Raw genomic sequence first — 17,571 nt, 5'->3', positions numbered from 1 at the left:
CCAGATATCTACCCGGTGAGGGGAGGCTTTTGAGCGTTTGGGAGCGTTCAGGACGCTGGACAGGAAACTATGCCAATTTGAAGTATCCAACCTTCCTGCTGCAGTGAGAGGCTCTTTCCGTGGAAATTTGCCACTTGGAGTCCTCTCAACTTGCCCTCTGATAAAACATTTTTCTGAGCCGCAGTTACATCCGATGGTTACAAGGTGGCGCTGCATTCAGGTGAGAACACAAGTATGCACAAAATCTTGGGGACTTTTGCCAGATTTATCGGTGGATCTTGCCTATTATTTTCAGAGGCTAGATATCGCCTAGAAATGCTTTTTAACATAGGGATGCTGGGGTTATAATTTCTGGTCGGGGCTCAGCCCTTTCATTGCCTGCCCCCAGCAAAATATTTATTATCAGCACATGTGAGTGGTGAGTGCTTTATGGAAAATAGCATATATTGGGACAATGAATGTAGCAGATGAGGCGATCGAGATGTCTACCTACGTGTTTGATTATTTTTTTATATAACGGCTGATTGTTCTGTTTCTGATATTTCAGTTTTGTGACATGTTGCATTAAAATATATCCTGCTTGGAGAATATATAAATATTTGCACTGCGTTGGCCGGGAATCGAACCCGGGTCAACTGCTTGGAAGGCAGCTATGCTCACCACTATACCACCAACGCCCTCTGATGTGTGTCCTCTAGGTTCCAGATGTTACAATGCCGAGTGCAGTGGCAATCTTGCACCGGTTCCAATGGTGCATTTGGTGTGGATACCAACATGAAAAGCTGTAGAAATTGTCTTGCAGAGGGTAAAGAACTGGGGATTGAAACCAAGGATAAAGCTGTGCAGAAGAGAAGAAATGGAAAGCAGCAGTACAAATAGTGGAAATGAGCATATGGGCAGCATCGGAAGCAAAGCAGCGAAGAGAAAGGGAGTAAATTCCATGAAATGCATAGGAGATTGATAAAAGCAGAACAAAAAGGGAAGAATTAAATTCAAAGCATGCCCCCGAAAAACGTGTGAAGGTCCCACCTGTCATTTATGCTTCTAATTGGGTATCTTTACTTTCAAAGTATAGGGTTGATCCTTTGACGATCACTCTCTTGATTTACAGCAGAGACAGATAGTTGAGAAGTCTTTTCTCACATAGCTAGCACAAGCCTGCGCTTTTCCTTGCTGGCAGGGTGGAAATGACAGATTAGTCCTAGGAAGAAAAATCAAGCAATATTAGCAGAGGATGGTTTCGATCCATCGACCTCTGGGTTATGGGCCCAGCACGCTTCTGCTGCGCCACTCTGCTCCCTTGTGAAAGTGCTCTCTTTATGCAGAGGAGGAGCTTTCAGCGGAGTGGCAAGGGATTGGTGGGGCTCTCTCCTCATTTGCCTAAGCACATCGCAAGGTATGCTGGGTACAGAAAATCTTCATCTTCCCCACTCACAGTCAGTCATAACTGAAAGTGCAGACCCTCTTAGGAATTAGCCGTTTCAGGCCTTTACCAAGACAGCAGCTCTCTGTCCCTGTCCTTTCTCTGTGATCCTAGCACTAGCATACTCAGGATTTGGCTTTACCTGGGAGCCAGAGATCTACCCGGTGAGTGCGAGGCTTTTGAGGGTTTGGGAGCGTTCGGGACGTGAGAGGACGCTGGACAGGAAACTATGCCAATTTGAAGTATCCAACCTTCCTGCTGCAGTGAGAGGCTCTTTCCGTGGAAATCTGCCACTTGGAGTCCTCTCAACTTGCCCTCTGATAAAACATTTTTGTGAGCCGCAGTTACATCCGATGGTTACAAGGTGGTGCTGCATTCAGGTGAGAACACAAGTATGCACAAAATCTTGGGGACTTTTGCCAGATTTATCGGTGGATCTTGCCTATTATTTTCAGAGGCTAGATATCGCCTAGAAATGCTTTTTAACATAGGGATGCTGGGGTTATAATTTCTGGTCGGGGCTCAGCCCATTCATTGCCTGCCCCCAGCAAAATATTTATTATCAGCACATGTGAGTGGTGAGTGCTTTATGGAAAATAGCATATATTGGGACAATGAATGTAGCAGATGAGGCGATCGAGATGTCTACCTACGTGTTTGATTATTTTTTTATATAACGGCTGATTATTCTGTTTCTGATATTTCAGTTTTGTGACATGTTGCATTAAAATATATCCTGCTTGGAGAATATATAAATATTTGCACTGCGTTGGCCGGGAATCGAACCCAGGTCAACTGCTTGGAAGGCAGCTATGCTCACCACTATACCACCAACGCCCTCTGATGTGTGTCCTCTAGGTTCCAGATGTTACAACGCCGAGTGCAGTGGCAATCTTGCACCGGTTCCAATGGTGCATTTGGTGTGGATACCAACATGAAAAGCAGTAGAAATTGTCTTGCAGAGGGTAAAGAACTGGGGATTGAAACCAAGGATAAAGCTGTGCAGAAGAGAAGAAATGGAAAGCAGCAGTACAAATAGTGGAAATGAGCATATGGGCAGCATCGGAAGCAAAGCAGCGAAGAGAAAGGGAGTAAATTCCATGAAATGCATAGGAGATTGATAAAAGCAGAACAAAAAGGGAAGAATGAAATTCAAAGCATGCCCCGAAAAACGTGTGAAGGTCCCACCTGTCATTTATGCTTCTAATTGGGTACCTTTACTTTCAAAGTATAGGGTTGATCCTTTGACGATCACTCTCTTGATTTACAGCAGAGACAGATAGTTGAGAAGTCTTTTCTCACATAGCTAGCACAAGCCTGCGCTTTTCCTTGCTGGCAGGGTGGAAATGACAGATTAGTCCTAGGAAGAAAAATCAAGCAATATTAGCAGAGGATGGTTTCGATCCATCGACCTCTGGGTTATGGGCCCAGCACGCTTACGCTGCGCCACTCTGCTCCCTTGTGAAAGTGCTCTCTTTATGCAGAGGAGGAGCTTTCAGCGGAGTGGCAAGGGATTGGTGGGGCTCTCTCCTCATTTGCCTAAGCACATCGCAAGGTATGCTGGGTACAGAAAATCTTCATCTTCCCCACTCACATTCAGTCATAACTGAAAGTGCAGACCCTCTTAGGAATTAGCCGTTTCAGGCCTTTACCAAGACAGCAGCTCTCTGTCCCTGTCCTTTCTCTGTGATCCTAGCACTAGCATACTCAGGATTTGGCTTTACCTGGGAGCCAGAGATCTACCCGGTGAGGGCTTGCCCGGTGTGAGGCTTTTGAGCGTTTGGGAGCGTTTGGGACGTGAGAGGACGCTGGACAGGAAACTATGCCAATTTGAAGTATCCAACCTTCCAGCTGCAGTGAGAGGCTCTTTCCGTGGAAATCTGGCACTTGGAGTCCTCTCAACTTGCCCTCTGATAAAACATTTTTCTGAGCCGCAGTTACATCCGATGGTTACAAGGTGGCGCTGCATTCAGGTGAGAGCACAAGTATGCACAAAATCTTGGGGACTTTTGCCAGATTTATCGGTGGATCTTGCCTATTATTTTCAGAGGCTAGATATCGCCTATAAATGCTTTTTAACATAGGGATGCTGGGGTTATAATGTCTGGTCGGGGCTCAGCCCTTTCATTGCCTGCCCCCAGCAAAATATTTATTATCAGCACATGTGAGTGCTGAGTGCTTTATGGAAAATAGCATATATTGGGACAATGAATGTAGCAGATGAGGCGATCGAGATGTCTACCTACGTGTTTGTTTATTTTTTTATATAACGGCTGATTATTCTGTTTCTGATATTTCAGTTTTGTGACATGTTGCATTAAAATATATCCTGCTTGGAGAATATATAAATATTTGCACTGCGTTGGCCGGGAATCGAACCCGGGTCAACTGCTTGGAAGGCAGCTATGCTCACCACTATACCACCAACGCCCTCTGGTGTGTGTCCTCTAGGTTCCAGATGTTACAACGCCGAGTGCAGTGGCAATCTTGCACCCGTTCCAATGGTGCATTTGGTGTGGATTCCAACATGAAAAGCAGTAGAAATTGTCTTGCAGAGGGTAAAGAACTGGGGATTGAAACCAAGGACAAAGCTGTGCAGAAGAGAAGAAATGGAAAGCAGCAGTACAAATAGTGGAAATGAGCATATGGGCAGCATCGGAAGCAAAGCAGCGAAGAGAAAGGGAGTAAATTCCATGAAATGCATAGGAGATTGATAAAAGCAGAACAAAAAGGGAAGAATGAAATTCAAAGCATGCCCCGAAAAACGTGTGAAGGTCCCACCTGTCATTTATGCTTCTAATTGGGTATCTTTACTTTCAAAGTATAGGGTTGATCCTTTGACGATCACTCTCTTGATTTACAGCAGAGACAGATAGTTGAGAAGTCTTTTCTCACATAGCTAGCACAAGCCTGCGCTTTTCCTTGCTGGCAGGGTGGAAATGACAGATTAGTCCTAGGAAGAAAAATCAAGCAATATTAGCAGAGGATGGTTTCGATCCATCGACCTCTGGGTTATGGGCCCAGCACGCTTCCGCTGCGCCACTCTGCTCCCTTGTGAAAGTGCTCTCTTTATGCAGAGGAGGAGCTTTCAGCGGAGTGGCAAGGGATTGGTGGGGCTCTCTCCTCATTTGCCTAAGCACATCGCAAGGTATGCTGGGTACAGAAAATCTTCATCTTCCCCACTCACATTCAGTCATAACTGAAAGTGCAGACCCTCTTAGGAATTAGCCGTTTCAGGCCTTTACCAAGACAGCAGCTCTCTGTCCCTGTCCTTTCTCTGTGATCCTAGCACTAGCATACTCAGGATTTGGCTTTACCTGGGAGCCAGAGATCTACCCGGTGAGGGCGAGGCTTTTGAGCGTTTGGGAGCGTTTGGGACGTGAGAGGACGCTGGACAGGAAACTATGCCAATTTGAAGTATCCAACCTTCCAGCTGCAGTGAGAGGCTCTTTCCGTGGAAATCTGGCACTTGGAGTCCTCTCAACTTGCCCTCTGATATAACATTTTTCTGAGCCGCAGTTACATCCGATGGTTACAAGGTGGCGCTGCATTCAGGTGAGAGCACAAGTATGCACAAAATCTTGGGGACTTTTGCCAGATTTATCGGTGGATCTTGCCTATTATTTTCAGAGGCTAGATATCGCCTATAAATGCTTTTTAACATAGGGATGCTGGGGTTATAATGTCTGGTCGGGGCTCAGCCCTTTCATTGCCTGCCCCCAGCAAAATATTTATTATCAGCACATGTGAGTGCTGAGTGCTTTATGGAAAATAGCATATATTGGGACAATGAATGTAGCAGATGAGGCGATCGAGATGTCTACCTACGTGTTTGTTTATTTTTTTATATAACGGCTGATTATTCTGTTTCTGATATTTCAGTTTTGTGACATGTTGCATTAAAATATATCCTGCTTGGAGAATATATAAATATTTGCACTGCGTTGGCCGGGAATCGAACCCGGGTCAACTGCTTGGAAGGCAGCTATGCTCACCACTATACCACCAACGCCCTCTGGTGTGTGTCCTCTAGGTTCCAGATGTTACAACGCCGAGTGCAGTGGCAATCTTGCACCCGTTCCAATGGTGCATTTGGTGTGGATTCCAACATGAAAAGCAGTAGAAATTGTCTTGCAGAGGGTAAAGAACTGGGGATTGAAACCAAGGACAAAGCTGTGCAGAAGAGAAGAAATGGAAAGCAGCAGTACAAATAGTGGAAATGAGCATATGGGCAGCATCGGAAGCAAAGCAGCGAAGAGAAAGGGAGTAAATTCCATGAAATGCATAGGAGATTGATAAAAGCAGAACAAAAAGGGAAGAATGAAATTCAAAGCATGCCCCGAAAAACGTGTGAAGGTCCCACCTGTCATTTATGCTTCTAATTGGGTATCTTTACTTTCAAAGTATAGGGTTGATCCTTTGACGATCACTCTCTTGATTTACAGCAGAGACAGATAGTTGAGAAGTCTTTTCTCACATAGCTAGCACAAGCCTGCGCTTTTCCTTGCTGGCAGGGTGGAAATGACAGATTAGTCCTAGGAAGAAAAATCAAGCAATATTAGCAGAGGATGGTTTCGATCCATCGACCTCTGGGTTATGGGCCCAGCACGCTTCCGCTGCGCCACTCTGCTCCCTTGTGAAAGTGCTCTCTTTATGCAGAGGAGGAGCTTTCAGCGGAGTGGCAAGGGATTGGTGGGGCTCTCTCCTCATTTGCCTAAGCACATCGCAAGGTATGCTGGGTACAGAAAATCTTCATCTTCCCCACTCACATTCAGTCATAACTGAAAGTGCAGACCCTCTTAGGAATTAGCCGTTTCAGGCCTTTACCAAGACAGCAGCTCTCTGTCCCTGTCCTTTCTCTGTGATCCTAGCACTAGCATACTCAGGATTTGGCTTTACCTGGGAGCCAGAGATCTACCCGGTGAGGGCGAGGCTTTTGAGCGTTTGGGAGCGTTTGGGACGTGAGAGGACGCTGGACAGGAAACTATGCCAATTTGAAGTATCCAACCTTCCAGCTGCAGTGAGAGGCTCTTTCCGTGGAAATCTGGCACTTGGAGTCCTCTCAACTTGCCCTCTGATAAAACATTTTTCTGAGCCGCAGTTACATCCGATGGTTACAAGGTGGCGCTGCATTCAGGTGAGAGCACAAGTATGCACAAAATCTTGGGGACTTTTGCCAGATTTATCGGTGGATCTTGCCTATTATTTTCAGAGGCTAGATATCGCCTATAAATGCTTTTTAACATAGGGATGCTGGGGTTATAATGTCTGGCCGGGGCTCAGCCCTTTCATTGCCTGCCCCCAGCAAAATATTTATTATCAGCACATGTGAGTGCTGAGTGCTTTATGGAAAATAGCATATATTGGGACAATGAATGTAGCAGATGAGGCGATCGAGATGTCTACCTACGTGTTTGTTTATTTTTTTATATAACGGCTGATTATTCTGTTTCTGATATTTCAGTTTTGTGACATGTTGCATTAAAATATATCCTGCTTGGAGAATATATAAATATTTGCACTGCGTTGGCTGGGAATCGAACCCGGGTCAACTGCTTGGAAGGCAGCTATGCTCACCACTATACCACCAACGCCCTCTGGTGTTTGTCCTCTAGGTTCCAGATGTTACAACGCCGAGTGCAGTGGCAATCTTGCACCCGTTCCAATGGTGCATTTGGTGTGGATTCCAACATGAAAAGCAGTAGAAATTGTCTTGCAGAGGGTAAAGAACTGGGGATTGAAACCAAGGACAAAGCTGTGCAGAAGAGAAGAAATGGAAAGCAGCAGTACAAATAGTGGAAATGAGCATATGGGCAGCATCGGAAGCAAAGCAGCGAAGAGAAAGGGAGTAAATTCCATGAAATGCATAGGAGATTGATAAAAGCAGAACAAAAAGGGAAGAATGAAATTCAAAGCATGCCCCGAAAAACGTGTGAAGGTCCCACCTGTCATTTATGCTTCTAATTGGGTATCTTTACTTTCAAAGTATAGGGTTGATCCTTTGACGATCACTCTCTTGATTTACAGCAGAGACAGATAGTTGAGAAGTCTTTTCTCACATAGCTAGCACAAGCCTGCGCTTTTCCTTGCTGGCAGGGTGGAAATGACAGATTAGTCCTAGGAAGAAAAATCAAGCAATATTAGCAGAGGATGGTTTCGATCCATCGACCTCTGGGTTATGGGCCCAGCACGCTTCCGCTGCGCCACTCTGCTCCCTTGTGAAAGTGCTCTCTTTATGCAGAGGAGGAGCTTTCAGCGGAGTGGCAAGGGATTGGTGGGGCTCTCTCCTCATTTGCCTAAGCACATCGCAAGGTATGCTGGGTACAGAAAATCTTCATCTTCCCCACTCACATTCAGTCATAACTGAAAGTGCAGACCCTCTTAGGAATTAGCCGTTTCAGGCCTTTACCAAGACAGCAGCTCTCTGTCCCTGTCCTTTCTCTGTGATCCTAGCACTAGCATACTCAGGATTTGGCTTTACCTGGGAGCCAGAGATCTACCCGGTGAGGGCTTGCCCGGTGTGAGGCTTTTGAGCGTTTGGGAGCGTTCGGGACGTGAGAGGACGCTGGACAGGAAACTATGCCAATTTGAAGTATCCAACCTTCCAGCTGCAGTGAGAGGCTCTTTCCGTGGAAATCTGGCACTTGGAGTCCTCTCAACTTGCCCTCTGATAAAACATTTTTCTGAGCCGCAGTTACATCCGATGGTTACAAGGTGGCGCTGCATTCAGGTGAGAGCACAAGTATGCACAAAATCTTGGGGACTTTTGCCAGATTTATCGGTGGATCTTGCCTATTATTTTCAGAGGCTAGATATCGCCTATAAATGCTTTTTAAAATAGGGATGCTGGGGTTATAATGTCTGGTCGGGGCTCAGCCCTTTCATTGCCTGCCCCCAGCAAAATATTTATTATCAGCACATGTGAGTGCTGAGTGCTTTATGGAAAATAGCATATATTGGGACAATGAATGTAGCAGATGAGGCGATCGAGATGTCTACCTACGTGTTTGTTTATTTTTTTATATAACGGCTGATTATTCTGTTTCTGATATTTCAGTTTTGTGACATGTTGCATTAAAATATATCCTGCTTGGAGAATATATAAATATTTGCACTGCGTTGGCCGGGAATCGAACCCGGGTCAACTGCTTGGAAGGCAGCTATGCTCACCACTATACCACCAACGCCCTCTGATGTGTGTGCTCCAGGTTCCAGATGTTACAACGCCGAGTGCAGTGGCAATCTTGCACCCGTTCCAATGGTGCATTTGGTGTGGAAACCAACATGAAAAGCAGTAGAAATTGTCTTGCAGAGGGTAAAGAACTGGGGATTGAAACCAAGGATAAAGCTGTGCAGAAGAGAAGAAATGGAAAGCAGCAGTACAAATAGTGGAAATGAGCATATGGGCAGCATCGGAAGCAAAGCAGCGAAGAGAAAGGGAGTAAATTCCATGAAATGCATAGGAGATTGATAAAAGCAGAACAAAAAGGGAAGAATTAAATTCAAAGCATGCCCCGAAAAACGTGTGAAGGTCCCACCTGTCATTTATGCTTCTAATTGGGTATCTTTACTTTCAAAGTATAGGGTTGATCCTTTGACGATCACTCTCTTGATTTACAGCAGAGACAGATAGTTGAGAAGTCTTTTCTCACATAGCTAGCACAAGCCTGCGCTTTTCCTTGCTGGCAGGGTGGAAATGACAGATTAGTCCTAGGAAGAAAAATCAAGCAATATTAGCAGAGGATGGTTTCGATCCATCGACCTCTGGGTTATGAGCCCAGCACTCTTCCGCTGCGCCACTCTGCTCCCTTGTGAAAGTGCTCTCTTTATGCAGAGGAGGAGCTTTCAGCGGAGTGGCAAGGGATTGGTGGGGCTCTCTCCTCATTTGCCTAAGCACATCGCAAGGTATGCTGGGTACAGAAAATCTTCATCTTCCCCACTCACAGTCAGTCATAACTGAAAGTGCAGACCCTCTTAGGAATTAGCCGTTTCAGGCCTTTACCAAGACAGCAGCTCTCTGTCCCTGTCCTTTCTCTGTGATCCTAGCACTAGCATACTCAGGATTTGGCTTTACCTGGGAGCCAGAGATCTACCCGGTGAGTGCGAGGCTTTTGAGCGTTTGGGAGCGTTCGGGACGTGAGAGGACGCTGGACAGGAAACTATGCCAATTTGAAGTATCCAACCTTCCTGCTGCAGTGAGAGGCTCTTTCCGTGGAAATCTGCCACTTGGAGTCCTCTCAACTTGCCCTCTGATAAAACATTTTTGTGAGCCGCAGTTACATCCGATGGTTACAAGGTGGCGCTGCATTCAGGTGAGAACACAAGTATGCACAAAATCTTGGGGACTTTTGCCAGATTTATCGGTGGATCTTGCCTATTATTTTCAGAGGCTAGATATCGCCTAGAAATGCTTTTTAACATAGGGATGCTGGGGTTATAATTTCTGGTCGGGGCTCAGCCCATTCATTGCCTGCTCCCAGCAAAATATTTATTATCAGCACATGTGAGTGGTGAGTGCTTTATGGAAAATAGCATATATTGGGACAATGAATGTAGCAGATGAGGCGATCGAGATGTCTACCTACGTGTTTGATTATTTTTTTATATAACGGCTGATTATTCTGTTTCTGATATTTCAGTTTTGTGACATGTTGCATTAAAATATATCCTGCTTGGAGAATATATAAATATTTGCACTGCGTTGGCCGGGAATCGAACCCAGGTCAACTGCTTGGAAGGCAGCTATGCTCACCACTATACCACCAACGCCCTCTGATGTGTGTCCTCTAGGTTCCAGATGTTACAACGCCGAGTGCAGTGGCAATCTTGCACCGGTTCCAATGGTGCATTTGGTGTGGATACCAACATGAAAAGCAGTAGAAATTGTCTTGCAGAGGGTAAAGAACTGGGGATTGAAATCAAGGACAAAGCTGTGCAGAAGAGAAGAAATGGAAAGCAGCAGTACAAATAGTGGAAATGAGCATATGTGCAGCATCGGAAGCAAAGCAGCGAAGAGTAAGGGAGTAAATTCCATGAAATGCATAGGAGATTCATAAAAGCAGAACAAAAAGGGAAGAATGAAATTCAAAGCATGCCCCGAAAAACGTGTGAAGGTCCCACCTGTCATTTATGCTTCTAATTGGGTATCTTTACTTTCAAAGTATAGGGTTGATCCTTTCACGATCACTCTCTTGATTTACAGCAGAGACAGATAGTTGAGAAGTCTTTTCTCACATAGCTAGCACAAGCCTGCGCTTTTCCTTGCTGGCAGGGTGGAAATGACAGATTAGTCCTAGGAAGAAAAATCAAGCAATATTAGCAGAGGATGGTTTCGATCCATCGACCTCTGGGTTATGGGCCCAGCACGCTTCCGCTGCGCCACTCTGCTCTCTTGTGAAAGTGCTCTCTTTATGCAGAGGAGGAGCTTTCAGCGGAGTGGCAAGGGATTGGTGGGGCTCTCTCCTCATTTGCCTAAGCACATCGCAAGGTATGCTGGGTACAGAAAATCTTCATCTTCCCCACTCACAGTCAGTCATAACTGAAAGTGCAGACCCTCTTAGGAATTAGCCGTTTCAGGCCTTTACCAAGACAGCAGCTCTCTGTCCCTGTCCTTTCTCTGTGATCCTAGCACTAGCATACTCAGGATTTGGCTTTACCTGGGAGCCAGATATCTACCCGGTGAGGGCGAGGCTTTTGAGCGTTTGGGAGCGTTCGGGACGTGAGAGGACGCTGGACAGGAAACTATGCCAATTTGAAGTATCCAACCTTCCTGCTGCAGTGAGAGGCTCTTTCCGTGGAAATCTGCCACTTGGAGTCCTCTCAACTTACCCTCTGATAAAACATTTTTCTGAGCCGCAGTTACATCCGATGGTTACAAGGTGGCGCTGCATTCAGGTGAGAACACAAGTATGCACAAAATCTTGGGGACTTTTGCCAGATTTATCGGTGGATCTTGCCTATTATTTTCAGAGGCTAGATATCGCCTAGAAATGCTTTTTAACATAGGGATGCTGGGGTTATAATTTCTGGTCGGGGCTCAGCCCTTTCATTGCCTGCCCCCAGCAAAATATTTATTATCAGCACATGTGAGTGGTGAGTGCTTTATGGAAAATAGCATATATTGGGACAATGAATGTAGCAGATGAGGCGATCGAGATGTCTACCTACGTGTTTGATTATTTTTTTATATAACGGCTGATTATTCTGTTTCTGATATTTCAGTTTTGTGACATGTTGCATTAAAATATATCCTGCTTGGAGAATATATAAATATTTGCACTGCGCTGGCCGGGAATCGAACCCGGGTCAACTGCTTGGAAGGCAGCTATGCTCACCACTATACCACCAACGCCCTCTGATGTGTGTCCTCTAGGTTCCAGATGTTACAACGCCGAGTGCAGTGGCAATCTTGCACCGGTTCCAATGGTGCATTTGGTGTGGATACCAACATGAAAAGCTGTAGAAATTGTCTTGCAGAGGGTAAAGAACTGGGGATTGAAACCAAGGATAAAGCTGTGCAGAAGAGAAGAAATGGAAAGCAGCAGTACAAATAGTGGAAATGAGCATATGGGCAGCATCGGAAGCAAAGCAGCGAAGAGAAAGGGAGTAAATTCCATGAAATGCATAGGAGATTGATAAAAGCAGAACAAAAAGGGAAGAATTAAATTCAAAGCATGCCCCGAAAAACGTGTGAAGGTCCCACCTGTCATTTATGCTTCTAATTGGGTATCTTTACTTTCAAAGTATAGGGTTGATCCTTTGACGATCACTCTCTTGATTTACAGCAGAGACAGATAGTTGAGAAGTCTTTTCTCACATAGCTAGCACAAGCCTGCGCTTTTCCTTGCTGGCAGGGTGGAAATGACAGATTAGTCCTAGGAAGAAAAATCAAGCAATATTAGCAGAGGATGGTTTCGATCCATCGACCTCTGGGTTATGGGCCCAGCACGCTTCCGCTGCGCCACTCTTCTCCCTTGTGAAAGTGCTCTCTTTATGCAGAGGAGGAGCTTTCAGCGGAGTGGCAAGGGATTGGTGGGGCTCTCTCCTCATTTGCCTAAGCACATCGCAAGGTATGCTGGGTACAGAAAATCTTCATCTTCCCCACTCACAGTCAGTCATAACTGAAAGTGCAGACCCTCTTAGGAATTAGCCGTTTCAGGCCTTTACCAAGACAGCAGCTCTCTGTCCCTGTCCTTTCTCTGTGATCCTAGCACTAGCATACTCAGGATTTGGCTTTACCTGGGAGCCAGAGATCTACCCGGTGAGGGCTTGCCCGGTGTGAGGCTTTTGAGCGTTTGGGAGCGTTCGGGACGTGAGAGGACGCTGGACAGGAAACTATGCCAATTTCAAGTATCCAACCTTCCTGCTGCAGTGAGAGGCTCTTTCCGTGGAAATCTGCCACTTGGAGTCCTCTCAACTTGCCCTCTGATAAAACATTTTTCTGAGCCGCATTTACATCCGATGGTTACAAGGTGGCGCTGCATTCAGGTGAGAGCACAAGTATGCACAAAATCTTGGGGACTTTTGCCAGATTTATCGGTGGATCTTGCCTAATATTTTCAGAGGCTAGATATCGCCTAGAAATGCTTTTTAACATAGGGATGCTGGGGTTATAATGTCTGGTCGGGGCTCAGCCCTTTCATTGCCTGCCCCCAGCAAAATATTTATTATCAGCACATGTGAGTGGTGAGTGCTTTATGGAAAATAGCATATATTGGGACAATAAATGTAGCAGATGAGGCGATCGAGATGTCTACCTACGTGTTTGATTATTTTTTTATATAACGGCTGATTATTCTGTTTCTGATATTTCAGTTTTGTGACATGTTGCATTAAAATATATCCTGCTTGGAGAATATATAAATATTTGCACTGCGTTGGCCGGGAATCGAACCCGGGTCAACTGCTTGGAAGGCAGCTATGCTCACCACTATACCACCAACGCCCTCTGATGTGTGTCCTCTAGGTTCCAGATGTTACAACGCCGAGTGCAGTGGCAATCTTGCACCGGTTCCAATGGTGCATTTGGTGTGGATACCAACATGAAAAGCAGTAGAAATTGTCTTGCAGAGGGTAAAGAACTGGGGATTGAAACCAAGGATAAAGCTGTGCAGAAGAGAAGAAATGGAAAGCAGCAGTACAAATAGTGGAAATGAGCATATGGGCAGCATCGGAAGCAAAGCAGCGAAGAGAAAGGGAGTAAATTCCATGAAATGCATAGGAGATTGATAAAAGCAGTACAAAAAGGGAAGAATTAAATTCAAAGCATGCCCCGAAAAACGTGTGAAGGTCCCACCTGTCATTTATGCTTCTAATTGGGTATCTTTACTTTCAAAGTATAGGGTTGATCCTTTGACGATCACTCTCTTGATTTACAGCAGAGACAGATAGTTGAGAAGTCTTTTCTCACATAGCTAGCACAAGCCTGCGCTTTTCCTTGCTGGCAGGGTGGAAATGACAGATTAGTCCTAGGAAGAAAAATCAAGCAATATTAGCAGAGGATGGTTTCGATCCATCGACCTCTGGGTTATGGGCCCAGCACGCTTCCGCTGCGCCACTCTGCTCCCTTGTGAAAGTGCTCTCTTTATGCAGAGGAGGAGCTTTCAGCGGAGTGGCAAGGGATTGGTGGGGCTCTCTCCTCATTTGCCTAAGCACATCACAAGGTATGCTGGGTACAGAAAATCTTCATCTTCCCCACTCACAGTCAGTCATAACTGAAAGTGCAGACCCTCTTAGGAATTAGCCGTTTCAGGCCTTTACCAAGACAGCAGCTCTCTGTCCCTGTCCTTTCTCTGTGATCCTAGCACTAGCATACTCAGGATTTGGCTTTACCTGGGAGCCAGATATCTACCCGGTGAGGGGAGGCTTTTGAGCGTTTGGGAGCGTTCAGGACGCTGGACAGGAAACTATGCCAATTTGAAGTATCCAACCTTCCTGCTGCAGTGAGAGGCTCTTTCCGTGGAAATCTGCCACTTGGAGTCCTCTCAACTTGCCCTCTGATAAAACATTTTTCTGAGCCGCAGTTACATCCGATGGTTACAAGGTGGCGCTGCATTCAGGTGAGAACACAAGTATGCACAAAATCTTGGGGACTTTTGCCAGATTTATCGGTGGATCTTGCCTATTATTTTCAGAGGCTAGATATCGCCTAGAAATGCTTTTTAACATAGGGATGCTGGGGTTATAATTTCTGGTCGGGGCTCAGCCCTTTCATTGCCTGCCCCCAGCAAAATATTTATTATCAGCACATGTGAGTGGTGAGTGCTTTATGGAAAATAGCATATATTGGGACAATGAATGTAGCAGATGAGGCGATCGAGATGTCTACCTACGTGTTTGATTATTTTTTTATATAACGGCTGATTGTTCTGTTTCTGATATTTCAGTTTTGTGACATGTTGCATTAAAATATATCCTGCTTGGAGAATATATAAATATTTGCACTGCGTTGGCCGGGAATCGAACTCGGGTCAACTGCTTGGAAGGCAGCTATGCTCACCACTATACCACCAACGCCTTCTGATGTGTGTCCTCTAGGTTCCAGATGTTACAATGCCGAGTGCAGTGGCAATCTTGCACCGGTTCCAATGGTGCATTTGGTGTGGATACCAACATGAAAAGCTGTAGAAATTGTCTTGCAGAGGGTAAAGAACTGGGGATTGAAACCAAGGATAAAGCTGTGCAGAAGAGAAGAAATGGAAAGCAGCAGTACAAATAGTGGAAATGAGCATATGGGCAGCATCGGAAGCAAAGCAGCGAAGAGAAAGGGAGTAAATTCCATGAAATGCATAGGAGATTGATAAAAGCAGAACAAAAAGGGAAGAATGAAATTCAAAGCATGCCCCGAAAAACGTTTGAAGGTCCCACCTGTCATTTATGCTTCTAATTGGGTATCTTTACTTTCAAAGTATAGGGTTGATCCTTTGACGATCACTCTCTTGATTTACAGCAGAGACAGATAGTTGAGAAGTCTTTTCTCACATAGCTAGCACAAGCCTGCCCTTTTCCTTGCTGGCAGGGTGGAAATGACAGATTAGTCCTAGGAAGAAAAATCAAGCAATATTAGCAGAGGATGGTTTCGATCCATCGACCTCTGGGTTATGGGCCCAGCACGCTTCTGCTGCGCCACTCTGCTCCCTTGTGAAAGTGCTCTCTTTATGCAGAGGAGGAGCTTTCAGCGGAGTGGCAAGGGATTGGTGGGGCTCTCTCCTCATTTGCCTAAGCACATCGCAAGGTATGCTGGGTACAGAAAATCTTCATCTTCCCCACTCACAGTCAGTCATAACTGAAAGTGCAGACCCTCTTAGGAATTAGCCGTTTCAGGCCTTTACCAAGACAGCAGCTCTCTGTCCCTGTCCTTTCTCTGTGATCCTAGCACTAGCATACTCAGGATTTGGCTTTACCTGGGAGCCAGAGATCTACCCGGTGAGGGCTTGCCCGGTGTGAGGCTTTTGAGCGTTTGGGACGTGAGAGGACGCTGGACAGGAAACTATGCCAATTTGAAGTATCCAACCTTCCTGCTGCAGCGAGAGGCTCTTTCCGTGGAAATCTGCCACTTGGAGTCCTCTCAACTTGCCCTCTGATAAAACATTTTTCTGAGCCGCAGTTACATCCGATGGTTACAAGGTGGTGCTGCATTCAGGTGAGAGCACAAGTATGCACTAAATCTTGGGGACTTTTGCCAGATTTATCGGTGGATCTTGCCTAATATTTTCAGAGGCTAGATATCGCCTAGAAATGCTTTTTAAAATAGGGATGCTGGGTTTATAATGTCTGGTCGGGGCTCAGCCCTTTCATTGCCTGCCCCCAGCAAAATATTTATTATCAGCACATGTGAGTGGTGAGTGCTTTATGGAAAATAGCATAAATTGGGACAATGAATGTAGCAGATGAGGCGATCGAGATGTCTACCTACGTGTTTGTTTATTTTTTTATATAACGGCTGATTATTCTGTTTCTGATATTTCAGTTTTGTGACATGTTGCATTAAAATATATCCTGCTTGGAGAATATATAAATATTTGCACTGCGTTGGCCAGGAATCGAACCCGGGTCAACTGCTTGGAAGGCAGCTATGCTCACCACTATACCACCAACGCCTTCTGATGTGTGTCCTCTAGGTTCCAGATGTTACAATGCCGAGTGCAGTGGCAATCTTGCACCGGTTCCAATGGTGCATTTGGTGTGGATACCAACATGAAAAGCTGTAGAAATTGTCTTGCAGAGGGTAAAGAACTGGGGATTGAAACCAAGGATAAAGCTGTGCAGAAGAGAAGAAATGGAAAGCAGCAGTACAAATAGTGGAAATGAGCATATGGGCAGCATCGGAAGCAAAGCAGCGAAGAGAAAGGGAGTAAATTCCATGAAATGCATAGGAGATTGATAAAAGCAGAACAAAAAGGGAAGAATTAAATTCAAAGCATGCCCCGAAAAACGTGTGAAGGTCCCACCTGTCATTTATGCTTCTAATTGGGTATCTTTACTTTCAAAGTATAGGGTTGATCCTTTGACGATCACTCTCTTGATTTACAGCAGAGACAGATAGTTGAGAAGTCTTTTCTCACATAGCTAGCACAAGCCTGCGCTTTTCCTTGCTGGCAGGGTGGAAATGACAGATTAGTCCTAGGAAGAAAAATCAAGCAATATTAGCAGAGGATGGTTTCGATCCATCGACCTCTGGGTTATGGGCCCAGCACGCTTCTGCTGCGCCACTCTGCTCCCTTGTGAAAGTGCTCTCTTTATGCAGAGGAGGAGCTTTCAGCGGAGTGGCAAGGGATTGGTGGGGCTCTCTCCTCATTTGCCTAAGCACATCGCAAGGTATGCTGGGTACAGAAAATCTTCATCTTCCCCACTCACAGTCAGTCATAACTGAAAGTGCAGACCCTCTTAGGAATTAGCCGTTTCAGGCCTTTACCAAGACAGCAGCTCTCTGTCCCTGTCCTTTCTCTGTGATCCTAGCACTAGCATACTCAGGATTTGGCTTTACCTGGGAGCCAGAGATCTACCCGGTGAGGGCGAGGCTTTTGAGCGTTTGGGACGTGAGAGGACGCTGGACAGGAAACTATGCCAATTTGAAGTATCCAACCTTCCTGCTGCAGCGAGAGGCTCTTTCCGTGGAAATCTGCCACTTGGAGTCCTCTCAACTTGCC

The 17,571-nt window shown here is 45.6% G+C and overlaps 8 non-coding genes across 8 annotated transcripts; all 8 read right to left on the bottom strand.

Annotated features, from left to right (window-relative positions):
- Positions 1 to 605: 605 nt before the first annotated feature.
- Positions 606 to 677, bottom strand: TRNAG-UCC (transfer RNA glycine (anticodon UCC)). The gene has a single exon. It is a non-coding gene; the product is annotated as a tRNA-Gly (tRNA).
- A 1,511-nt stretch (positions 678 to 2,188) lies between these two features.
- Positions 2,189 to 2,260, bottom strand: TRNAG-UCC (transfer RNA glycine (anticodon UCC)). The gene has a single exon. It is a non-coding gene; the product is annotated as a tRNA-Gly (tRNA).
- A 1,521-nt stretch (positions 2,261 to 3,781) lies between these two features.
- TRNAG-UCC (transfer RNA glycine (anticodon UCC)) lies at positions 3,782 to 3,853 on the bottom strand. The gene has a single exon. It is a non-coding gene; the product is annotated as a tRNA-Gly (tRNA).
- A 1,510-nt stretch (positions 3,854 to 5,363) lies between these two features.
- TRNAG-UCC (transfer RNA glycine (anticodon UCC)) lies at positions 5,364 to 5,435 on the bottom strand. The gene has a single exon. It is a non-coding gene; the product is annotated as a tRNA-Gly (tRNA).
- A 3,103-nt stretch (positions 5,436 to 8,538) lies between these two features.
- TRNAG-UCC (transfer RNA glycine (anticodon UCC)) lies at positions 8,539 to 8,610 on the bottom strand. The gene has a single exon. It is a non-coding gene; the product is annotated as a tRNA-Gly (tRNA).
- Positions 8,611 to 10,120: 1,510 nt separating this feature from the next.
- On the bottom strand, positions 10,121 to 10,192 carry TRNAG-UCC (transfer RNA glycine (anticodon UCC)). Its single transcript has one exon. It is a non-coding gene; the product is annotated as a tRNA-Gly (tRNA).
- Positions 10,193 to 11,702: 1,510 nt separating this feature from the next.
- On the bottom strand, positions 11,703 to 11,774 carry TRNAG-UCC (transfer RNA glycine (anticodon UCC)). Its single transcript has one exon. It is a non-coding gene; the product is annotated as a tRNA-Gly (tRNA).
- Positions 11,775 to 13,295: 1,521 nt separating this feature from the next.
- On the bottom strand, positions 13,296 to 13,367 carry TRNAG-UCC (transfer RNA glycine (anticodon UCC)). The gene has a single exon. It is a non-coding gene; the product is annotated as a tRNA-Gly (tRNA).
- Between the last annotated feature and the right edge of the window lie 4,204 nt (positions 13,368 to 17,571).

Source organism: Triturus cristatus, chromosome 11 (genome assembly GCF_964204655.1).
Source record: "Triturus cristatus chromosome 11, aTriCri1.1, whole genome shotgun sequence".
NCBI lineage: Eukaryota > Metazoa > Chordata > Amphibia > Caudata > Salamandridae > Triturus > Triturus cristatus.
This window is presented reverse-complemented; position numbering and strand designations above follow the sequence as displayed.